The 25321-nt window shown below is 40.9% G+C and overlaps 1 pseudogene; it reads left to right on the top strand.

The window, feature by feature from the left end:
• Nucleotides 1-205: 205 nt before the first annotated feature.
• Nucleotides 206-16367, top strand: LOC119530444 (annotated as a pseudogene).
• Nucleotides 16368-25321: the final 8954 nt, after the last annotated feature.

The raw sequence follows: 25321 nt of genomic DNA, 5'->3' as shown, positions 1-25321 counted from the left end.
TTCTGCTTGCCCAGCATCCATTCCCCCTTATTATACTAACAGCACCTGATTTTCATTTGGAGGACTACTCCTTCCCCACTCGCAGTTTAAGTGATTTAGTGGTTGGGTAGAGCTGACCCCACCCACATCCATGGCTCCAGGCCCACAACTATCCATACAATACCTTTGTACACATTAAAAAAAATGCACACCTGCCTCAAGGGAGATGAAGTCCCTGTTCAGCAGCGAAGCACAAGACTTGCCCAGCTGGGACTGTACCACCCTGTCAGCTGGAATTGTACAGTTCACAGTCTTATCCAACCATCCTTCCCATCTCCAGCAGTAAACTTGTGACCGGCAAATCAGCCAATTCAACTTCTCAGGCCACAATGATGGGTTTCAGGAACCGGCATGTAAATGAAGTTGATCCCATGAAAGTCAGCCAGAGAACTTTTGCTGGAATTATGTGAATAGAGGCATTCTTGCTTTCTAGTGGAGTTGCTTAAGTGGTGGCATACAGGCCTGGGCTGCACTTGACCATCACTGTCATCACTAGTGAAGAGTCAGACAAAGAAAACAGAGAGAAGAAGAATGAGATTTTATTGATGGTATCAGGTGAGCACCTGAATCCAACTATGTCTGAATCAATTGCCTTTGAGTTATGTGAGCCAATAAATTCCTTCTTTTGCATAAGCCTGTTTAATGGTTTTCTGTCATTTGCAATCAAAGAGTCTTAAGTAATACAATTACCACACTGGGAAGAGGTAAATCTCATAGTAGATGATATCTATGTAACTGAATTCACATTGAGTTTTGATATCAATGAACTTAATAATTATTTCAGTTACAAGCAAATCAGTGTAAATCAAACTTATAAACAGGCACTCTGTACCTCCTGCCTTTTCTTCCTCAGTATATAATATTAAAATAAGATACATGGGTTAATTGCTGGCCACCGTGTCATCTTTCCAAAACCTCGTGGGGCACAAACAGCACACAACCCACAAGGGGCCCTAGTTTGCAGATGAGGATGTGACAGTGAGTTTGGAGTGGTAATAGAAGAGCCAAATGGAAACTCTTAGAGAAGGTGAAAGAAGCTAAAGCATTTAAAAACATATTAGATGGTTTTATTTTTATGCCGGTCCATTTCTTCTGCTTCCACTGTGCCATCCAGAGAGTCAGACCACAATACATGGCCCAACTCTTGGTGTGCACAGAGCATGGCACAGGCTCATGAACTATAACCATCCAGATGACTCATAGCTCAGCCCTTTGACTGCTGTGACGTTCTCCTTCATCCATCTATATGGTGTCAATAGCTATTTGAACTACTATTGCGTGCCATAAGTATACTAGGCATCCTCCGATGCGGCTCCTACGCCCTCTATTATAGATGCTGCTTTCTCTGTCACTGGCATGGATGGTGTAGGGGAGTTTGGATTCCCTACATACGTAACTGACCCCAGCAATTTATGTAACTCCTCAGATAGTGGGCTAGTATGGAGAGAATGCCATTGTTGCAAATAAGTATGCCATTTTTGTAGTGTGCTAGCCTATGGACAAGCACTTTTGGGTCGAATACAAGTGTCTTTGATCCATCCACTTATTGGCAAAGACATTCACTTAGTTATTGGCAAAGCCATTGTTATAGGTTCAGTTTGCACAAGAGCAAGATGGAAAACAACTGCTAACAGTTGTTTTTCAACAGTACTATACTGTTCTCTTCCTTTTCATAGCTGGGACCAGAACCCAAGTGGTACTCGCTTCCTGTTTTGTTTTTTTCACAGGCCCTACCCAAAACCCTTCTGGGTAGCTGGCAACATCCAATTCACAAGCTTGACCTGCTATTAAAGGACCTAGAGACTGTGTCTGGGTTTTTTGTTTGTTTGTTTTGTTTTTTAATTAGAGAAGTTCTGGGTTTACAGACAATCATGCACATAAAATACAGGATTCCCATACACCACACCACAACCAAAACCCTGCATTGGTGTGAATCATTTCTTACGATTGATGCTAGCACATTTTTACAACTGTCCTATTACTTAAAGTCCATGGTTTAACTTAGGGCTCACTATCTGTGAACTGTAGTTCCATGGCTTCTTTAAAAAAAAATTTTTATTCTGTTACTATATATACAATCTCACCTTTCCCCCTTTTAATCATATTCAGATATATATTTCAGTGCTGTTAATTGTGTTCACAATTGTGCTACCATCACCACTGTTTTGGTTTGCTAAAGCTGCCAGAATGCAATACATCAGAAAGGCCGATGGATCTGGGATTCCTGTCACATGGGAGGGTGCATGGGGGACGTTTGCTAATCCTTCTCTCCCAAGTTTAGCTTCTGGTTTCCATGACTTTCTCCAAAATGTCTCTGGGCTTCTGTCTAAACTCCCTCCAAAAATGTCTCTGCCTTTTATCCTCTTATAATGGACTCCAGCAAGGGGATTAAGACCCACCTTGAATGGGCTGGGTCACATCTCAATTGAAACAACCTAATCAAAAGGTCCCACCCATAACAGGTCTGCACCCACAAGAATAGATTAAAAGAACATAGTATTTTCTGGGGTACATAACAGATTCAAACCAACCCAACCACCATGCATTACCAAAACATTTCCATCATCCCAAAATAGGAACCCTGTAGAATTTAATCCTTAACTTCCCATTCCCTATCCCCACCCCATCCTCTGGTAACCTTTATTCTCATCTCTGACTCTATGAGTTTCTTGTTCTAATTGTTTCAAATCAGTGAGATCATACACTATTTGTCTTTTTGTGACTGGCTTATTTCACCCAACATGATGTCTTCAAGGTTCAAAAACAATTACATGAATGGAATTTTATTTTCTTTGGGGGTTTGAAAACTTTTTCTGCCAGCAGGGCCCATTGTTTAATACACTTAGAGTACTAAGTGGGGGATTTAGGTGTCAAGGTTGGGCGCTACCCAAGGTGCTAATGCCTTTGACATATCTAATGTTGATTACAGGTAGAAGATGATTTATGGCATTTCAAAATTGGGGTAAAAAAAATCTTTTCACACCTATTGAGAAGTCAACTAAGACAGGTCAATAAACTTCTAACTACATTAATAAATAAAAGAACAGATCACCTAGATTGTGAGAATTTAAAAAGGAAAACTGGAATCTGGATGAGAGAAAAGCTCCAGTAAGAAAAAGCTATACCAAATTAAACTCATTTCTCATTTGATAACCAGTGTGGCAGTTCTTTGTTCCTAGAAATATTCCAGTTGAAGACAGAAGATGAATCATTTGTCAGGAATGTTGTAAAAAGAACCCTGCCTTGTAGTGAGAAGTTAGACTGGATGGTTTCTAGGGCCCTTTTGATTTCATATCCTGATTTTATGACTCTAACTTTTTATAAGTAGCAGATATGAACTTGCCCCTAAATTAATTACTATCTTGTCATTTATTTCGGATGTTATCATTTCCCCAACTTAACATTCATGATTATCATTCCAGTGCTTTGAATTGTTTATTTGAACCTGAAAAAATGCAGTCTTGCTTCCAAAAAAGTTTAACCACCTGAATTGTTTCCAGGTTCAGCCCAAAGCTAATTTCCTGTTGCTGTTTTTGTTTTAAAATCCAAGAACAGAGGATTTAGATATGAATGAAAATTAAGAGAAACTGCAATTTGTGTTCTCTGGTTCCTGTTCCTTGTTTTTCTTGGCTGCATCATTCTCATAACTTGGAAGATTGAAAAGAAATACCATCAGTTCTTTGTTTTGTAAATATTGTCTTCTTTTCCTTCCTTGATGTAATTTCTGACACATCTGCTTTCTATTTTTATATTATAATTACTAGCACCTTGTCAATAGCTACACTTTTCCTTTAAAACTCCCAATTTTCAAGAGGAAACATCCCACAACTAATGCAACTTCCCTGACTCTCAACATGCCCTGCCTATGCTATCTGTTAAGTGAATTCAATCAAGTGGAGAAAAGGGGTCCAGGTTTGACAGCTCCTTTAACAAGTGTGAACAATAACTATAAGTTGAGATCCTCAGCATTTATTTTAACTTCCTGTGGCTTAACTTCCTGTATTACAGAGGCCAGAGAGCTGAAATCCACATTTCTCAGACTCCCTTGCAGCTTAGGGTTCCTTATGAGATCCAGCTTCTGCCAAACAGACATAACCACTCAAAACTCAAAGACAGAAGGGAACAACAAAAGAGCCATGGACATGGATGGGGAGATCAAACATCCTGGAAAGTGGAAAACTCCCATCCTCCTAGGGCAGCTATGGCAGAGTTGCTGGAATGCAGTTCTTAGAATTATGGGTTCCAAGTGATGGGAGATAATACCAGGAACATTATGCTCAAAACATGTGGCAAGGCAAAGCATTTCTCAAGGCTGCTTTGTTCCTAGCTGTGAAGCATCCACCTATGCCTGGTTCTCTGGTCCTCATGAAGATTCTTTAAACTATTTAGCATCTGCTTAACCTGGTTAGAGTGAATTCTGATGGTTAAAGTAATTGGTAATTAAGTTGTTTCAAGTGAGGGAAGAATCTGAGATTGGTTGTCTGACTTGGATGATTTGAAGGCACCAAGAATCTTGTTACCCTCAGGGGATGGGGCAGAGTGGTGAAAGTTGCCTAAACATTTAGCAGGAATGCAGAGCTTATTGAAGGCAAGACTTTGGATGCCCAAGTGGCTGCTATTACAGAACAGACTGGACATGCCATAGGGGATGTTCTAGTTTGCTTATGCTGCTGGAATGCAAAACACCAGAAATGGATTGGCTTTTATAAAAGGGGTTTATTTGGTTACAAAGCTACAGTCTTAAGGCCATGAAGTGTCCAAGGTAAGTCATCAACAATCGGGTGCCTTCACTGGAGGATGGCCAATGGTGTCCAGAAAACCTCTGTTATCTGGGAAGGCACATGGCTGGCATCTGCTCCAGAGTTCTGGTTTCAAAACAGTTTTCTCCCAGGACATTCCTCTCTAGGCTACAGTTCCTCAAAAAATGTCAGTTGCTTTTGGGGCATTTGTCCTCTCTTAGCTTCTCCGGAGCAAGGGTCTGCCTTCAACGGCCGTCTTCAAACTGTCTCTCATCTGCAGCTCCTCCCTCACCTCCTGGGTGTTCTTCAGAGTGTCCCTCTTGGCTGTAGCAAGCTTGCTCCTTCTGTTTGAACTTATATAGTGCTCCAGCAATTTAATTCAGACCCACCCTGAATGGGTGAGGCAACACCTCCATGGAAATTATCCAACCAAAGGTCTTATCCACAGTTGATTGAATCACAACTCCATGGAAACACCCAAAGGATTCCAAAATCTAATTAACACTAATATGTCTGCTCACACAAGATTGCATCAAAGATAATGGTGTTTTGGGGGACATAATACATTGAACTGGCACAGGGGAGAAGCTATAACCCCGTAAAATTCAAAGTTCTATTGTCTCAGTGAAGTTTCTGGGGTTTCAGTGGTCTGAGAATGGCATTATCTTCATTCAAAAGTAAGAAACACTCTGTACCCCTCCCACAGTGCAGCGTAGGTCTCTTAGATTTGATGTGTTGTTTTAACCCATTTACCAAATAACCCCGAAGGTTTTTGGTGAGACACTAGAGTGCAAAAAGATTCTACAGCTGGTCCAGGCTAAATGACAATAAACTCTGTCCCTTATTTCTTATGACCCAGTGGACCAGGAGACTGTATGGAACTTGTGGCAATAGTATAATTATACTAAATATCTCTAGGGATTTTGAAGCAAAGCCACAGTCTTCAGCAAATCACAGTTTTCTTTTTGAGGTCAGATTAATATTGAAGTCATGGTGACCATGCTCCCTGAGTTGTCCATTAGGAACTGGCTATTATCCATCATGTCATAAAGTCAGCATCTCCAAGAACACTCCTGCTTTGGTTAGCTAAACCCAGCGAAATGCAATATACCAGGAATGGACTGGCTTTTACAATGGGGATTTATTAGCTTACAATTTAAGTTCTTAGGCTGTGAAAATGTCCAATTCAAGGCATCCACAGGGCAATACCTGGACTCTGAAGACAGGCTACCAGCATCTGGGACATCTCTGTCACATGACAAGGCACATGGCAACATCTTCTGGTCCTTCTTTCCCAGGTTTCATTGCTTCACACTTCTGGCTTCAGTGGATTCCTCTCAGCTTCTCTGGATGCTTTTCTGACTTTCATCTCTCTGCTTCTGAGACTCTTTTTCTTTTATCCTCTTATAAAGGACTCCAGTAGAAGGATTAAGACCCACCTGGGGCTCACCTCAACTGAAATTAAAGGTCCCACCCATAATAGATCTGTACCCTCATACAAGCAGGACCACCAAAAGCTCAACCCTCTCAGGCATGAAAATTAGGGTTGCTTCTCCAGGGAAAGAACCCCAGCCAACTGAGGTACCAGATGAATGTATAGCAAACATAGAATGGGTAACAAAAGAAAGAAATTACAAATATTCTCAATAAACTTGTGACCAGATGCAAAAAAAATGAAAATTATAGTATCTAATTATTATTTTCTTCTGAATTCCTATTTACCCAGCTCCCTTTCCCCTATTATTTCAAGTAGAGTGCACTGATGATATTAATTTTATAACTTAGTCTTCAGGATACAGGATAACAAAATGGGATTGACTAAATTAAAATAAAAATGAATCACTCAGAGATAGCTGCAGTGACTGATGACTGTTTTTATTCTACCCTTTTGGAGAGAGGGTGGGAATGTTTACATTTATAGGAGTCATCATTGCATTTTGTTAATCAGGGGAATGTTACTCTTGCTATTATTGTTTGGATGCTTAAGTATGGAAAGGATAAAGGGATGTTGAGTAACACAGGGATGGACTATGGCAGGTATTGTAAGTTGGCTCACCCAACTTACACCCTTAACTTTCTATACTATAGAGGCTGGAAAGCCAAAAACTAAATTTCCAAGACTTCCTCCAAGCAGACACAATTACATGAGACTTGGCTGTAGAAGTAAGGAGTATGAGGTAGTGACCACAAGCGGGGTGATCAGATCTTCTGGCAAGGACAATGGCAGCTCTGGTTCTTCTGGGATGCTGTTAGCATCTGCTCCTGTTCCAGGTTTCCCCGGGAGGCAGACCCGGAGATGGAGATTAACATTCAGAAAGTTTATTAGAGAGTGCTCTCAAGGTCAACACCTGTAGGCAAGAGGAAGGAAGCAGGATAGGGAAGGGAGCCAGTAGGGCTGCAATTCAGTCTCATCAAGGGCTGCAGCGGACCCTGTGGGATTGTCCTTAAGAACTGTCCTGAGTTGAGACAGAGGAATCAGTATGTTCAGTTGGGACAAGGGCACTCTTCTGTCAAGGGCAATTCCCAGGCAGGTGAGCAGCACATCCAGCAGCACTTTCAGCAGCTGTGGGAATAAATCTTTCAGAACAGAAAGGGGATCTGAGAGGCACATTATGGCATCAGCAAGAGTATGCCCTTGCACTGCCTGGATCCACAGACTTCATGTAAATTCTGGGAGCAGTTCTCCCAGGACTATGGCCTCTTTTCTTGGGGCACAGTTCTAAGATGAAGGTTAGAGAGACAAACAAAAGTGCCCAACACTACAACTGGTCTTGAGATCATACAAGATACTCAGTGGAGCGCCCCTCTACTACATAGTCTAGATCCCTTTCACTTTTATCTAGCTCTTCTGGTTTAAAAAATGTATCTGACTTGGGGGACTCAGAACCTCATCCCTAAGGGATCTGATTCCTTGGTCACAATACTCTTCTCAGGCCCTAGCAGCTACACTTGCCTATTTACCATAATAATTGGATGAAGAAGCACAAAGAGATGCCCAAGTGGATTAACTGGATGCAAAGCATAGTCCCCCTTGCCTCACCTTCTCCTGATGATCATGGTCTATCACCACTGCCAGGATGGTGACTCCTTTTTGTCTGCTGGTTCCTTGGCATGAAGAGTCCAAAGTGCCTGGGTGGCAGCTGTAACTCAAAGTTCAATGATACTTTCACTGTGTTCCACCTTTGGCAACTAGAACCTCTAAACCAGTGAGCCTAGAATTGCAGGATGGGACACTTAAATTCTCAAAGTGGGTCACTTAGAGTGATGGTAACTGGGCTATTCCTATCTTCATTCCTGGATGTATGTAGTCTACCTATTAGAGTGTCATATAATGTTGTTAATTTGAGTGCATAATATACTCCAGAAAATGGATCTCCCTCCTCAAAGGGTATCATCAATGAGATGGTGCCTCAGCTGTGCCTTCAGTAGTCATTCCATTGCTCGATCAGGCAAGCAGCTTCTGGGCAGTACAGTGATAGGTCTAGTAGGTTTCATGGTCACATGGGCAGTGGCAATAGCATATCAACCCCAGTGAGGGGGAGTCCAAGTTTTTGGACCCATGCCTGGCCTCCATCTATGCCACCATGGCTATTTCAATCATGGGCCCATTGTGGCAGCTTTGGACTGACCGATGTCAGCAACTGGCTGACATCTATCAGCTGAATCATTCTGACTTCTTGGTTGTTTAGTTCTCCTTCCATAGTGGATGTTCTCTGGTGGACATTAACCTGTATACAAAGATCTTTACACTTCATTTCCCCTTTTATCAGACCATCCATATGCCTTTACTGTCCTCCAGCTTTCTCCTTCCAGGTCCCTGATCTAGCCGTCTTTCACCGTCCTTGAGTCCGTGTATTTTCTTACCGGAGCCACTTCTGTTTCCATACAAAGTGGATATCCAGGTATATCATCCAAACTACTGCCCATTACGATCTCCTTCCACCACTTGTCTCGAAGCCATTCCTAAGTGGGACTACAATGAGTGGTGTGCTGGTCAGAGTTTCACAACCAACTCTTCAAATAAAAAAAAAGCCTGATTTATAACATTGATTTCTGTGAATACTCCCTGTTCCCGTTTGCTATTTCTGCCATCATGCAAAATACCAGAAATGGATTGGCTTTATAAGGGGCTTATTGGTTACAAAGTTATAGTCCCAAGGCCATAAAAGTGTCCAAACTAAGGCATCAACAATAATGGCCAATGGTGTCTGGAAAACCTCTGTTAGCTGGGAAGGCACGTGGCTGGTGTCTGCTCTGGGGTTCTGGTTTCCAAAAGGCTTTCTCCCAGGATGTTTCTCTCTAAGCTCCTGGGGGTGTTCTCTTAGTTTCTCTCAGGCAAACTCTGGGCTAGCAAAAGTCTGCTTTCAAGGGCTGTCTCCAAATGTCTCTCTCAGCAGCAGCACATTCTTGGTTCTTTCTCCCAGGAAAGACATATCCCAGGGCAAACTCTAGACTTCATCTCTTAGCTAAACGTCCTTCTGTCTGCATCTCCAAGCACTTCTAAGCGTCAGTGTCAGCAAGCCTCTGGGCCTGGAGCTCTCTTAAGTAGTCCAGTGAATTAATCAAGACCTACCCTGAATGGGCGGGGTCAAATCTTCTATGGAAACATTCAGTCAAAAGGTCACACCCTAATCAAAAAGATTAATCAACCTGCCCCCACAAGATTGCATTAAAGAATATGGCTTTTTCTGGGGGAGATAATATATCCAAACCGGCACACTCCCACTATGGCCATTTCAAACTTCCAACATGATGTCTCTGAATGCAGAGTTGGGAAGAGATATGTACATTTGGCACTCACAAGCCAGCATGTTTGTTGCTATGATGCAAACGCAGTCCATTTTCAGCATGTACCACATACCAAGCCGATCCACTGTAACACAAACTTGAGTTTTATCCTCTTCTTTCAGTTGGTCATAGGGGATCCCTCATAGAGCTATAGATGCCCAGGTGTGAGCTGAGAGAGGGACACTAGTGCAGCAGTGATAGATGCCATGGGATTTAGCTAGCTGCTCTTGCAGCTTACTTGTGCCCATCGGCCCTGCTTGTGCCTGATCCTGGATGTATCACTTCTGTCCTACCATGGCTTGCTGCTGAGCCTTTCTGACTTGTGAGTCTTGGTGGGCAGTTCCAGCCTCATGGTCACTTAATGACTCATAGATAGGTATTCCATTTCTACCAGGGATCAGTAGCATGCCAGGAGCTGTTTTCTAATGGTTCATAATCCTCTGCTGCAGATGGTGTGGCCTTGCTTCAGAAACCTAAGGGTTTACATTGTGATTCTCTTATTAGGGCATGCCATGAACTCCTCACAGCATGTTTCCCCAATGCAACATATTATAGCGTCTGCTGGGCCATGTGGCTCAAGGGACAAGACTGCTTGCTCTGTAGCCTAGACCAACTGCAGAGTCTTTTTCTGCCCTGGATCCCACCCAAAGCTGGAAGCATTTCATGTTACCCAGAATAGAGACAGGAGCAATATTACCAGATATGGAATATGTTGCCTCCAAACCCAAATAGGCCCACCAGGTACCGTGCTTCCTTTTTTGTAACAGGAGGTGTGAGGTGCAATAATGTGTCCTTTGCTTCGTAGGGTTTCAGCTTGTCCAAGGCTGCCGGACTGGGAAAAACTTCACTGATGAGGCAAGCCCCTGAATCATTACAGTGTTTATATCCCACTTCCTGGAGGAATTTTTTCTTACCAGCACTTTCTAGCATCAAGTCCACTTAGCTGATCAATGGAAGGAACCAGTAATCACTAAAGTGGACCAGCATGAGGTTCTGCAGGATGTCTACATGGTCCAGGGCCCTTTGTGTTGTATTATAACAGAGGACAAGAGGATAACATAGTGCTGGGCAACACCCTATTGTTGTCTATTCCAATTGAATGTGAATTGTTTTTGATCCTTCTTTCGTTTAGTGAAGGAAAATAACACATTCCCAAAATCAGTGGTCACATACCCTGTATTTAAGGCAGGGAAAATTTGCTCTAGTAAGGATACCACATTAGGCACAGCAGCTTCAGTTTGTAATCATCCACTGTTATCCTCCAGGATCCATCTGGTTATTTTAAGGGCCAGACTGGTGAACTGAATGAAGATATAATGGAGATCACACACACACATACCCCAGCCCCTGCCATATCTTTTATATTTTAAGCGTGGAACTAATTTCTGCCATTTCCTCTGGGATGATATATTTTGGATGAGGTGTGTTAGAGTCCTTCATCCTAAGGACCTATCCTTTCCTAAAGTCATTGGGTAACAGGTCAGAAAAACTGGCTCAGATCCAGAAATTGGCAAAGAGATTCTGACTTTTTATTGGAGCAGCCACTCTCAGCCTCATGATTATCCATCCTTGATTTCTTTTGATTGTATAGATTAAGCATAACCTTGTTGACTGCCCATCTGTATTGCCCCTAGAAATGTCTTGTATTAACCGTCTTCATTGCTCTCTGTAGGTAAAGGCCCCCTGGCTGCCACATGAACCTTGCCGCTCATTGCTGTGCATGCAATCACCTTGCTTTAGATAGTTCAGCACCACCACATGGACTCTATTATTTTAGGATCCCCTTTGCTCTCAGAGAGTCCAGTTCTGTGAAGCTATCTCCTGTCCTGAGTCCTGACCTACAGAAGAGAAGCATCATTGAGTTTCTCTGTGATGTCAGCATCCCTCTCACCAGTGTAAACCTCACTGCTTTGGTAAATGGTAAATGGTAAATGGAATGTCCTCCAGGCCCCCCCATGGAACCTACTTGCAATGGTCAGTTTTATGTGTCAACCTGGCTGGACTATAATCCCCAGTTATTCAATCAAACACTAATCTAGGTGTTGCTGTGAAGGTATTTTGTGAATGTGACTAATGTTCACAGTCAGTTGACTTTAAGTGAAGGAGGTTATCCTAGATAATATGGATGGGCCAGATTCAATCAGTTGAAAGGCCTTAAGACTTGAAGAACAGAGTTTTCCCAGAAGAAGAAATTCCTCCTGTGGCTTGCAGCCTGCCCTTCCTGGCAGCCTACACTACAGATTTTGCATTTACCTAGCCTGTGTGCCCACAGTTGCATAAGCCACTTCCTTGTGATAAATCCCTTAATGAATATTTCCTATAGGTTCTGTTTCTAATGGTCTACAGGCCTTGTATAGTATATCCAGTCTAGCATGCCCATTTCTCTAAACCTTTTTATCCCTACTTTCACTGTCTATCATAAAAGTTTTGGCATTTCTACTTCAATTAATGTGAGCCATCATTTTGTGTAAGCTTCTAGGAGCCGTCTAAGCAGTGTGTTTGTACTGTCTCCCAGAGTCCTTGACAGATTATTTAATCCTGTGTTCAAGTTTATGTTTGTCCTCCTTCATTCAGCATCTTTAGAATCCACTCCCATACATATTTTCCCAGCTCCTGCTGGTACCCATTCATTATGTTATGCAGCTTTTTCAGAATACACTCAATTCCTTTACTCACAAGCCCAGAATATCCGCAGCCTAGTTATGTTGGTGACAACTCTAGGTAGTACCCTAGTAGCCAAGAGAGATGGTGGGGACAGTTCCTGAGAGTGGCCCCTATTTCCTTGGAGGGAAGGGACTCTGTATAATCTTGCAGTAACTCAAGAGCAGAATATAGGCCTTAACTGAGAGCAAAGGGCCGTTTCTATTAGCTCAGAAAGTTCAGGGAATCCTGGAGATGAAAAAAATTTTAGTGCATCAACCCAGATGTCCCTATGCCATGTCTCAGAGTCCCAGTCTTTACCAGTCAGGGCCCTGATCTTGGTATAACAACCCTTCTAGGTTGAGAATTTAACCTTGCTGGAGCTCTGCAACTCTTATGAGCCTCAGCTTTCTCTGCCCTCCACCTGCAGATGACAAGGTTCTCTTTAGATGCAGCCAAGGAGACCTCTGGCTTTCACACTTAGCTTTTAATTGACAATTAGTTGCCTTTTATTAATGCCTTTCATTATCTTTCTCTGGAGCATCAATTGCCCTGTGCAATAGCCATCCATTCATTGTGTGTATAATTAATATTTCCCCACGTTCCTTAAATGTCTGTTTCATTGCAACCTGTTAGTGCATTTCTTTCTATGTATGCCATCTTAGTACACCAAGGGTGAAAGTTTTAACAATTGTATTGCTCTATTTATACCATATGTATATTCATATGCCAAAAACTATCCATACTCTATTTACTACCAGTGATGGGGTCCTCATTTCCAGCCAACCGACAGGTGATCCTGCTGAAAATTCCCATCTTGTCTTCTGCTTTCTGGGGCCTCAGCTCTTAGATTTAACTGGTACTGGTTGGGTTCCCCAGGAAGCAGACTCTGGGACTGGTGTTAGCTTGCAGGATGTTTACTAAGGAGTGCTCTCAAGATTAACACCTATGTGAGAAGGGAAGGAAGTGGGGTTTGGCGTAGGACAAAGTAGGGCTGCAATTCAGGCTAAAGGCTACATCAAACTTCCCTGAGAATCCCTAATCCTGGAATAGCCCTTCAGAGTTGTTTCTAGTTGGTGTGAGAGGTTTGGGTTTTTATATCCAGCAGCAGGCAGTCACTGGATGCAGTCTTCCCTTAGGAAGGGACTGTAACTTTGGGTGCGGCAACCCTTTTCCCCAGGGGAAGTCCCTGGAGAAGGTTGGTGGTGAAAGATGTCAGCCACCGGCAGGGCGTCTGGGACAGCACATTTCTGAATCTACTCTAAGTCCCTAGTGTCACAGTTCCCAAGGTGTAGGCTATGGTGATAACAGTAATTATTTAGATTCAATAATGCTAAATAAAATATTAGTCAACCTAATCAGCAAGAAATTAAAAAGAAATTATTACTTAGTTTAATAAATGCAAGACTGGTTTAACATTTAAAAAATTCTGACCCCATAACAGAGAAAGAAAAATCATCATCACAAAAGATTCAGGTAAAGCATTTGATAAAACTCAGCACTCATTCATGACAAAAGCTCTCAGAAAACTCAGAGTAGAAGGAAATTTCCCCAATCTAATTATGGTATTTACCAAAAGTCTACAGCAAACATTATATTTAAAGGCAAAGTAGTAAAAGCATTCCTATAAAAGTTAGTAACAAATAAAACATTCTCCCGATCACTATTTTTTTAATATAGGAGGGTCTAGCATATGCATAAGGAATGAAGTTTATTGTGCTTGTCAGGATGATCTAGGCTAGGCTGTGGCAATACATAACCCCCCAGATCTCAGGGGCTTAAAATAAAGTGTATTTCTTGCTCAAAGTCCATTGGAGGTCCTGCTGGTGATGACTGTGGCTGTTCATCTCAAAGGGCCACCCTGTCATTCTAAGGGGTGGGTGAGATGGAGGATGACACCACAGCTTTTTTGTTTCTTTGTTTTAGCCCAGTAGTGACACACTTCTATTTCACTTATACCCTACTGACTCAAACAAGTTACATGGCTTTACCTGCATGGGGGCTGGAAATGTAGGGAAGCACATGGATTCACAAATGTCCCTGCTACCACTGGAAAGGAAGAAAATAAATTTTCTTTGTTTGCACATGATAATGATTATCTATATAGCAAACGTGAGAGAATTTATGGACTATCAAGCTAATATTGAATACACTATTCAAAACAGTATGTTGCTAATGTTACTTGTAACAACATTCAGAAATCAATTTCACTCCTATACAGCAACAATAAATAACAAGAAAATGTAATTTTTTAAAAACACAGCTTAAGAGGCTTTGCCACAAAAGATAGGCAAGACCTCAGAAAAATATTAAAACTTCATAAAAAGGCTAAATTCATTAATTAAATACATATATATGATGTTCATAGACAGGATCCTCAACATCAGAAAAATATTAATTTTCCCCAGATTAATCTCCAAATTCCATGCAACTCATATAAAAATTAAAGTGGATTCTTCTTTCTTTCCTTGATGTATTTGTATTTAACTTGTCAACCTAGTCCTAAAATTCGTATAGAAGAGCAAAGATCCAAGAATAAAAATTTTTGAGTAAAAGACCAAGGTAAGAAATATCGGTTTGGATTATATCTGGCTACGAAAAAGTCCACAACTGTCTAATAGGTATGATTTGTATCCAAATTCCAAAAAAAGTTTGGAAGCAAGGAGTTACTTCCAAAGTTTATGGGTTCAGCAATATCAGGGCCTCATGTCTCAATTCTCTTTGTCTTTCCAATGTGGTCCCAAGAGAGCTCCTGCAGCTCCAGCCATCATGTTTATCTCCAACCAGGAATAAGGGAGAAGGGGCAAGCCCAGCCACCACTGCGCCCTTTTATCAGGAAAGTTCTGGCCAGATGTATATCACATGGGCACACCTGGCTATTGGGAGTGCCGGGAAGACATGTATCTAATTAACTCCAAACAAAATTAGAATTCTTTTCATGAGAAAGAACTGGGCAATTGATATTAGGTAAGCACCTCTGTCTGTCACATGCCTAAACTCAGTACCCTAGATGTCCACTTACAAAAAGCAAAATAATTAAGCTTCCTTTCCAGCCTGGGCCCAGGAACCAGGAGCCACTGGGATGCTGAAGTCCAAGAAGAACTGGATGGCCATTGATGAACTCCTTTTTTTTTTTTTTTAAATCTTCATTTTCTTGAGATATATTCACATACCATGCAGTCATATAAAACAAATCGTACATTCGATTGTTCACAGTACCATTACATAGTTGTACATTCATCACCTAAATCAATCCCTGACACCTTCATTAGCACACACACAAAAATAACAAGAATAATAATTAAAGTGAAAAAGAGCAATTGAAGTAAAAAAAGAACACTGGGTACCTTTGTCTGTTTGTTTGTTTCCTTCCCCTATTTTTCTACTCATCCATCCATAAACTAGACAAAGTGGAGTGTGGTCCATATGGCTTTCCCAATCCCATTGTCACCCCTTATAAGCTACATTTTTATACAGTTGTCTTCGAGATTCATGGGTTCTGGGTTGTAGTTTGATAGTTTCAGGTATCCACCACCAGCTACCCCAATTCTTTGGAACCTAAAAAGGGTTGTCTAAAGTGTGTGTAAGAGTGCCCACCAGAGTGATCTCTCGGCTCGTTTTGGAATCTCTCTGCCACTGAAGCTTATTTCATTTCCTTTCACATCCCCCTTTTGGTCAAGAAGATGTTCTCCATCCCACGATGCCGGGTCTACATTCCTCCCTGGGAGGATGAACTCCTTTTTAAGGACAGAGTGATGGTGGCCAAGAAGGACGACCACAGGCCAAAGCTCCCCAAGCCAGCAGACAAGAACAAGCCCAACCTTCATGTCACATAGGCCTTGCAGTCTCTCCAGTTGCAAGGCTTGAGCAGTTTGCCTAGAAATACCTATTTCTATTGGTACCTGACCAATGCGTGTATCCAGTATCTCTGTGATTACCTCCACCTTCCCCAAGGTCATGCCTGCTACCTTGGGCTGCAGCCCATAGGTCTGGAGGGGCAAGCGAGCTGCGAGACTCACTAGAGGGGAAGCTGGCAGACACCTACAGACACAGCACTGTTCTCCCAGTGCCCACAAGAAAGCTGAGGTTAGCGCTGGGTCAGCAACAACATTCCAGTTTAGAGGAGGATTTGGTCGTGGACATGGTCACCCGTCTCAGTAAAATTTGAGTAGGGGCTGTTTTGTGTTGAATAAACCTGTAGCCAGGAAAAAGAAAACATAATTAAGACAGTGTGGCACTGGTAAAGGAAAACGCAAACAGGCCAGCTGAATAGAATCGAGAGCCCCAAAACAGGCTCCTAATGTATGAAAGCATGATATATGACAGAAGAAACATTATAAATCAATCAATAGTACTGGAATAATAAGTTACCCTATAGGAAAAATATAATTAGTTGCCTACACCATACCATCAAAATAAATTCAGGGGGACTAATGACTGAAATGTGAAAATCAAAATTTAAATCTTTCAGAAGAAAATATAGGAAATGTCTTTGCATCCTCAGTGTAGGAAAGGTTAGCCTATACAAAACACAAAGATCATAAATGCTACAGGAAAAGATTTACAGATTTAACTACATTCAATTTAAAACTTCTACTTAACAGAAGACCCAAACACAAAGTGAAAAGACGAGTCATCAACAATAAACCCTACAAAATAATCAAATTCCAGAATATATAAAAATTCTTTTGAATGGTCAAGAAAAGCACAAATAACTTAATGGAAAAATGGACAAAGATTAGAAAAAATGGACCTGCAAAGAGGATAACAGGATGGCAAATAAACATATGAAAACATGCTTAACCTCAGTTGTAATCAGGAAAATGCAAACAAAAACCACAATTTGGTACCATTTCAAACTTATCAGAATGGCAAAAAGTAAGAGGTCTGACAAAGCCAAGTACTAGGGACAAATAAGGAGCACCAGGGACTCCCAGGCGTAGCTGGTAGGAGTGTGGGGGTAGTTTTACAATGACTAGTTAAGTTAAAGTTGTACATATCCAGACCAGCAACTCCCAGAAATATACCCTCCAAAGTCTCTCTCATATGTGCACAAGAAGACATGCATAAAATTGTTCATGACAATACTGCTTGTTATAGCAAAAACTTAGAAGTGTCTTGGAGGTAAATCAAGAGAACAAATGAGTAAGTTTATATACTCATGTAAAGGAATAGTATGCACTAGAAAAATGAATGCATTAGGCATCACAAGATACCGAAATCTCTAAAATATAAGCCAAAAAAAGCAAGTTGCAGAAGAATCTGTTTGGTATTATAACACTATTTAAGGTTTAGGAACATGCAAAGCCCACACCCACTTGCCACTCCAGAGACAGTTTAGGGCATGTAACAACTTCTCTGGGCCTTAATTTATTTTTAAAGTGGAGATAGTAAAATTACCTACCTCACAGGGCACTTTGAGGATTAAAAAATTAATGCATTAAAAACACATATAACAGTTATGGAAATATAGTGAGCCCTAATACATGTTAATATCACTTTTATCATCATTATGAATATATGCAGACATAGTAAAAATATAAAATCATGATAAAGAATGGTAAATGCCAAATTCAGGTAAGTGGAAGGAAAGAGGATGGAAATGTGAAGAGCCATTCAAGGAGTTTTCAGTTATATAATAATGTTTTTCTTTTTAAAAAAGAGATATTATATAACCATGACAAAAGTTAATATTTTACAAACTGGGTGATAGCTAAATGTGTTGTTGGAATTTTGATTGGAATTGCATTGAATCTGTAGATCAGTTTGGGTAGAAATGAAATCTTAACGATGTTTAGCCTTCCTGTCCATGAACACAGAGTATCTTTCCACCTAGTTAGGTCCCCTTAATTTCTTTTAGTGCAGTTACATAATTTTCTGTGTAAAGGTCTTTTATGTCCTTGGTTAAGTTTATTCCTAGGTACTTCATTATTTTAGTTGCTATTGTGAATGGAAATTTTTTTCCTGAGTGTCTCTTCAGTTAGGTCATTTCTAGTGTATAGGAACATTACTGACTTTTGTGTGTTAATCCTGTATCCCAGCACTTTGTTGAATTTGTTTTTTAGCTCAAGTAGCTGTGTCATTGATTTCTCAGGATTTTCCAAATATACAATCATACCATTTGCAAATAATGACAGTTTTACTTCTTCCTTTACAATAAGGTTGTCTTTTATTTCTTTGTCTTGCCAGATTGCTCTGGCTAGCACTTCTAGCACAATGTTGAATAACAGTAGTGACAGTGGGCATCCTTGTCTCCTTTCTGATCTTAGAGGGAAGGCTTTCAGTTGCTCACCATTGAGTACTATGCTGGCTGTGGGTTTTTCATATATGCCCTTTATTACATTGAGGAAGTTTCCTTCAATTCCTACCTTTTGAAGTGTTTTTATCAAGAAATGATGTTGGATTTTGTAGAATGCTTTTTCAGCATCTATTGAGATGATCATTTGATTTTTCTCTTTTGATTTGTTAATGTGTTGTATTACATTAAGGATTTTCTTATGTTGAACCAACCTTGTCTGCAGGAATGAACCCCACTTGGTCGTGGTGTATGATTCTTTTAATGTGTCTTTGGATTCAATTTGCAAGTACTTTTTTGAGAATTTTTGCATCCATATTCATTAGGGAGATTGGCCTGTAGTTTTCCTTTCTTGTAGCATCTTTATCTGTTTTTGGTATTAGAGTTATGTTAGCTTCATAAAATGAGTTAGGTAGTGTTCCTTTTTTTTCATTGTTTTGAAAGTTTGAGCAGGAATGGTGTCAGTTCTTTTGGGAAAGTTTGGTAAAATTCCCCTGTGAAGCCATCTGGCCCTGGGTTTTTATTTGTAGGAAGCTTTGTGATGACTGATTGGATCTCTTTACTTGTGATTGGTTTGTTGAGATCTTCTATTTCTTCTCAGGTCAGTCTAGGCTGTTCATGTGTTTCCAGGAAATTATCCATTTCCTCTAAATTGTCTAGTTTGTTGGCATAAGTTGTTCATAGTATCCTCTTATGACTTTTAAAGTTTCTTCATGATCCACAATAATGTCCCCCCTCTCATTTATGATTTTGTTTATTTGGGTCTTCTCTCTTTTTTACTTTGTCAGTCTGCTAAGGGTTTGTCAATCTTGTTGATCTTCTCAAAGAACCAACTTTGGTTTTATTTATTCTCTCTATTGTTTTTTGTTCTCCATATCATTTATTTCTGCTTTAATCCTTGTTATTTATTTTCTTCTACTTGCTTTAGTGTTAGTTTGCAGATCATTCTCTAGCTTCTTCCATTGCTCCATTAGTTCTTTGATTTTAGTTCTTTCTTCCTTTTTAGTGTATGTTTTAGGGCTATAAAATTCCCCCTCAACATTATCTTTGCTGAATCCTATAGGTTTTGATATGTAGTGTTTTCATTTTCATTTGTCTCTAGATATTTAGCAATTTCTCTTGCAATTTCTTCTTTGACCCACTGATTGTTTAGGAGTGTGTTGTTTAACCTCCACATATTTGTGAATGTTCTGGTTCCTTGATGGTTATTGATTCCTAGTTGCATTCCATTATGGTCAGAGAACGTGCTTTGAATAATTTCAATCTTTTTACATTTTTTGAGACTTGTTTTATGCCCCAGCATATGATCTATCCTGGAGAACATTCCATGAATGCTAGAGAAGAATGTATATCTAGTAATTTGGGATGTAACACTCTATATATATCTATTAAGTCTAATTCATTTATCATATTGTTTAGGTTATCAATTTCCCTATTGGTCCTCTGTCTGGTTGTTCTATCTATAGAAGAGAGTGGTGTACTGAACTCTCCCACTATTATTGTAGAAACATCTATTGCTTCCTTCAGTTTTGCCATTGTGTATCTCATGTACTTTGGAGGACCTTGACTGTGTGCATAAACATCTATGATTGTTCTCTCTTCTTGGTGAATTGTCCCTTTTATTAATATATAGTGTCCTTCTTTGTCTCTTATGACATCTTTGCACTTAAAGTCTATTTTGTCTGATATTAGTGTTGCTACCTCTGCTTTCTTTTGGCTGTAGCTTGTAAGGAATATTTTTTCCATCCTTTCACTTTCAATCTCTTTGTGTCACTGGGTCTAAGATGAGTCTCTTGTAAACAGCATGTTGATGGTTCATACTTTTTAATCCATTCTGCCAATCTATATCTTTTAATTGGGGAGTTTAATCCATTCACATTCAGTGTTATTACTGTGAAGGCAGTTCTTGAATCAACCATCTTATCCTTTGGTTTTTATTTGTCAGATCAGTCCCCCCCACCTCCTCTTTTTTCCCCCTTTAAGTTTCCTTTACTAATATCTTCAGTTCTGTGCCCTTCTCCAGATCTCACTTTCTTTTTTTTTTTCTCAGCTGGTAGAACTCTCTTTAATATTTCTCACAGGGAAGGTCTCTTGTTAACAAATTCTCTCAGCATTTGTTTGTCTGTTAAAATTTGAAACTCTCCCTCACTTTTGAAGGAGAGCTTTGCTGGATAAAGGATTCTTGGCTAGCAATTTTTCTCTTTCAGAATCCTAAATATGTCATACCACTGCCTTCTCACCTCCATGGTTCCCATTGAGTAGTCAGTGCTTAGTCTTATGTGGTTTCCCTTGTATGTGGTGATTTGCTTCTCTCTTGCTGCCTTCAGGAGTTTCTCCTCTTCAGCATTTGACAATCTGATTAGTGCGGGACACTGATTACGTGCTTCAACTTGGCGGGCCTGGGCTGGGGGACCGGATCCACCCCTGGGGAGGGTAGTGGGCACGGGCGACAGCGCCCTCTACAGCCCCCCGGGCCTGGGAAAGTGAGGCCGGAGGCAGGCCCCATTTCCTCACCCAAAATACCAATGTTAGGGGAGGCTTGCCGGAGGGAACCGCCTTTTCCCCACCCCCTTATCTTGCCCGGACACCCCCCGTTGCCAGTGCAACTCCCATCACCACCGGTGCGCATACATTGTTGCCAGACACCGTTACGGGAGCAACTCTCGCCCCTTTTCAATCAACCTCCGCGCCCTCTCAGAACCAATCCAAGCCTTTAACCTCTACAGCTACCCCGCCCTCTAAACCGCCCGATATAAGCTTGTACTCTCCCCTAATAAACTCTCTTGGTTTCTTCATCCTAAAAGAAACGTGTCCCGCCTGTTCCTTTCTCGCCGCCCTCCATACTTTGCACGCCTCCCGCCGGGGACCTGGCCAAGTCCCCCGCCTCACCCTCGCCTCCGGGAAAGAGCCCCCGCCGCCGGTACCCTCGGAGCAATCCTGGGAGCCTAGGATTTAGCAACCGGCCGCCACCCTCCCCCAGACGAGTCAACTGCGACCGCAGATTAGTACACATCTCAGAGTGAATTTATTTCGATTTATTCTATTTGGAGTTTGTGGGGCATCTTTGATTTGCATATTTATGTCATTTAGAAGGGTTGGGAAGTTTTCCCCAACTATGTCTTCAAATACTCTTCCTAGCTCTTTATTCTTATCTTCACCTTCTGGGACACCAGTGATTCTTATATTTGTGTGCTTCATGTTGTCCATCATTTCCCTGAGATCCATTTCAAAATTTTTTTAAATTTTTTTCACCATTTGTCTTTTGTACATTTACATTTAATTGCTATGTCCTCTAGTTCCCTTAGTCTTTCTTCTGCCTCTTCAAATCTGCTGTTGTGTATTTTTTCTTCAAATATTCTTCAAATCTGTGTTGTAGTATATTTTTAATTTGATCAACAGTGTCTTTTATTCCCATAAGACCTGCTATTTTCTTATTTACTCTTTCAAATTCTTCATTATGCTCTTCTAGAGTACTCTTGATGTCTTTTATATCCTTAGCCAATTCACTGAACTTGTTTTGGAGATTCATGTGTGCTTCTTTGATTAATTGCTCCAATTTCTGTGTATCCTCCAGTTTGTTAATTTGGTCATTTAGGTTGTCCATATCTTCTAATTTCTTCATGTGCTTTATGGTTTTCTGTTGTTGGCCTCCCAGCATTTGCTTATCTTGATAAGGTTGTTTTTGGATATGCTGGATTATTTGAACACTTATCTATAATTTGGCTTAGCTACAGCTTATTGTAGTGCACTTTCCTTGTCCTAGAAGTAGATGATGCTCTTGAGCCACCTCTCACTCTCAGGCCAGCCTTTCCCCATCTTTGCCTGCACACTAAGCAGGGTCCAACCTGAATGGAAATCCAATAAGTGCACCAGTTCTGCATGTGCACTTGACACTGCCAGTCCTGTGGGCCCTGTACACTTCGGCAGTCTGCTCCAGGGCATGGTGGTCTCAGCAGTTCCCAGGGCTGCAAGCAGACCACTCTGGGGCTGTGGAGCTGTGCATCTCATCCTCCAGCTCAAATGCACCACAGTCCCTGTCCGCTGTGCACCCTTAAGTCCCTGGGGTTGGGGAGGGGTTCCTGGTGCCTCTTCATGATGCCCTTGTCTCTCAGCTTTGTTTACTGCAGCCTTCTGTGGGGCAAGAGTGGATACAGTCACCACAAATCTGCTAAATCCCAAGTTCCCTCATGGGAGCTTTCGGCTGCAGGGCTGTGAAGGGTTATCTCCCCAGTCACCTGCTAAGATGAGAGTACAGGTTGTGGAAGGCTCCTCCCTCCCACATTTGGCAGCTGGCTCCAGCCACCAGTTCCCAGCATGGGAGCTCTCAGCTGTGGGGCCATGAAGGGTTACCTCCCCAGCCAACTGTTGAAATGGGTGCACAGGACATGGAAATCTGCTCTCTCCCACAGTTGTCAGCCAGCTCCAGCCACCTGCAGTTACTTCTTAATGTAAATGAGTAAACTGACATTATGGTTATACATCAGTCTCTATGATCTTGATTAAGGTAAGTCAGCTTCTATATAAGAACCCATTTTCAGTACAGTGCTAAAGTCAGGTTTCTGACCCTACAAGGTCAGATCATTATGAATTCATGAAAGTAAATGCCATCTTGTGAGGCCACTTGATAACCATCGGACTTTCTACAGATAGCTTTCTACCTTGCCACATGTGAGGGCTTCCATTCAAAATTAATTCCTCTTACACCAATCACAAGCTTATTCATTACTCTTCTGATTTGAAATTTGGCTTCCCATGTTGACCTGTATAAAGGAAAATTATTTCTTCATTCCTTTATGGCACTTTTCAATTACAACTGCTTACTACCTGCCAGACACTATTCTGAAGTGGAGGTGTTGGGGGAGAGGGTTTCTTTACACACATTACAGAAATAAAGAATTTATTAGATAACTAAGTAGGCATTGCCATTTCGAGGTGTGGTACATTTTCACAATAGCATGTGGTACTACACTTCACCTAGTGTAGGCACTCAACAAATATTCTGATTAATTGGTTGTCACAGCAAATAAAACCAGCCCAGCAATCCATACTTTCCAGATATTAAAATCCTCCAGTAAAGTTTCCTTATCAAATTATTCCCACCATATGCCTAAGAGAGATAAATTAAGTCAAGCCAAATTACTAGGTAAAGTCATTCAACATGGTTTAATGAAAGCTGTGGAACACATGATACAAGGATCTACTTAAGTAACACACTGCTTTTGTGTCTTTTCCAGTGTAATTATCAACACATTTTAAACAAGAGTCTGAAAGTAATTAAATGCACTTTGGACTCAAACAGGGAGAAGGATGCAGGAGAGAGAATAGTTGTTTTATTTTTTCTTTTCACAATCAAAAAAATCAAGGAAAACTATGGTTTAATGTGCTGGGACACTATTCTGGTGGTGATGGGGTGGCAAGCTTGTGGCCCTTTCAGAGTATAACTCATTAAAGACACTACATATATCATTACTGGAGAAATAATTTATAGCCACAGAGGAAGAAAAGAAAAAAAGAACACCCTTTATAGATTACAATGAGAGGTCCTGAATTTTCAGCAAGCTTTCTGAAGACGGAAGCAGGAGACAGATTAGAAGAATATGAAACATACTGTGCCCGAACAGATTTCTCATATTCAGGCCGTGCCCAGGATCCATCTGTTTATTATCGGATGCAACACAGGCATCCATAAATGATTCCTGGGAGGTGGGAAATAGGAGGGGAAAATGGTGAGCAATGGAAAGGTCCCCAGGATTAGCTGCCTTCTAACTAGTTACATTTCACCATGCTTTTACAGATTGCAGCATGATGTGCAATCTAGACTTACCAATCATTGTCTGGTACCAATGTTTCTATAGAGAGAAGCCAAAAAGACTAGAAACTTAACTCTTGGCATATTTCTTCCTCTGATCATCTGATTTTGACAAAATGCAAAAGAAGAGTAAGCGATTGTACATCTCATTTGCATTTGCAAACAACGGGTATGAAGAAATGGCTGGCACGTTCATGGTGTGGTTTGTTTTTCAGGAAAATATGGACTTGCAGTTTAACTTTGGACAAACCTACATTGATCCTATTTATAAGTTTCATTCTATGGGTCATTCTTCTGAGAGATAAACAATCATTCTACTAACATATCAATTATTATATTCAATATAGGTAGAATCTGAGTAATTTGAATTAAAGTACTTATCCCCCTGAATTTGTGATGGGCTTTAATTTGTCATGTACACCTTTTTTGAGATGCAGCATGCTGCAGAGGGTAAGCCTCTCTGAAAAGATAACTTTTTAAGGAGAGATTGGAAGGATGCCACATGTGATGGACTACTATTTGATATATTAACTGACGTGTTTTCTCTTCTGGTAGTTTCCATTACCTACATTAGACTGGAGGAATCCCTTCCTTCAAGGGGGGGTATCTTTTATCCCAACTCTGAGAGACCAGAGTGCAAGGCCTAGGTCCCAGGCATCAGACAAAAGGATGGGAAGAATATATAACCAGTCCCTAACAAGGTAGCCTTGTCTATATAATACATGAATCGTATGCCAAACTACGACAGTTTATCTGTCTCATTCACCTGGAAATACCTTTCTCTGTATGGAATTCTGAACTGTGGTCCACTTTTGATCAACTAATATTTACTTGGTGCCTACTTTGTGCAAGGCTTATAGGAATTAAAATGCTAGGAGAGATACTTTTCCTACACTCCAAGAACTTAAAAGTTACAGAGAAGATAAGAAATACATGCAGGTAAGTCTAATATAAAGAAGTGTGCAAAAGTGCTACCAGAGAGGTGGTACTCAACCTAAAATGCCTCCCTCC

This window comes from Choloepus didactylus, chromosome 3 (genome assembly GCF_015220235.1).
Source record: "Choloepus didactylus isolate mChoDid1 chromosome 3, mChoDid1.pri, whole genome shotgun sequence".
Lineage (NCBI taxonomy): Eukaryota > Metazoa > Chordata > Mammalia > Pilosa > Megalonychidae > Choloepus > Choloepus didactylus.
The sequence above is the reverse complement of the archived record's forward strand: the minus strand, read 5'-3'. Positions and strand labels throughout refer to the sequence as shown.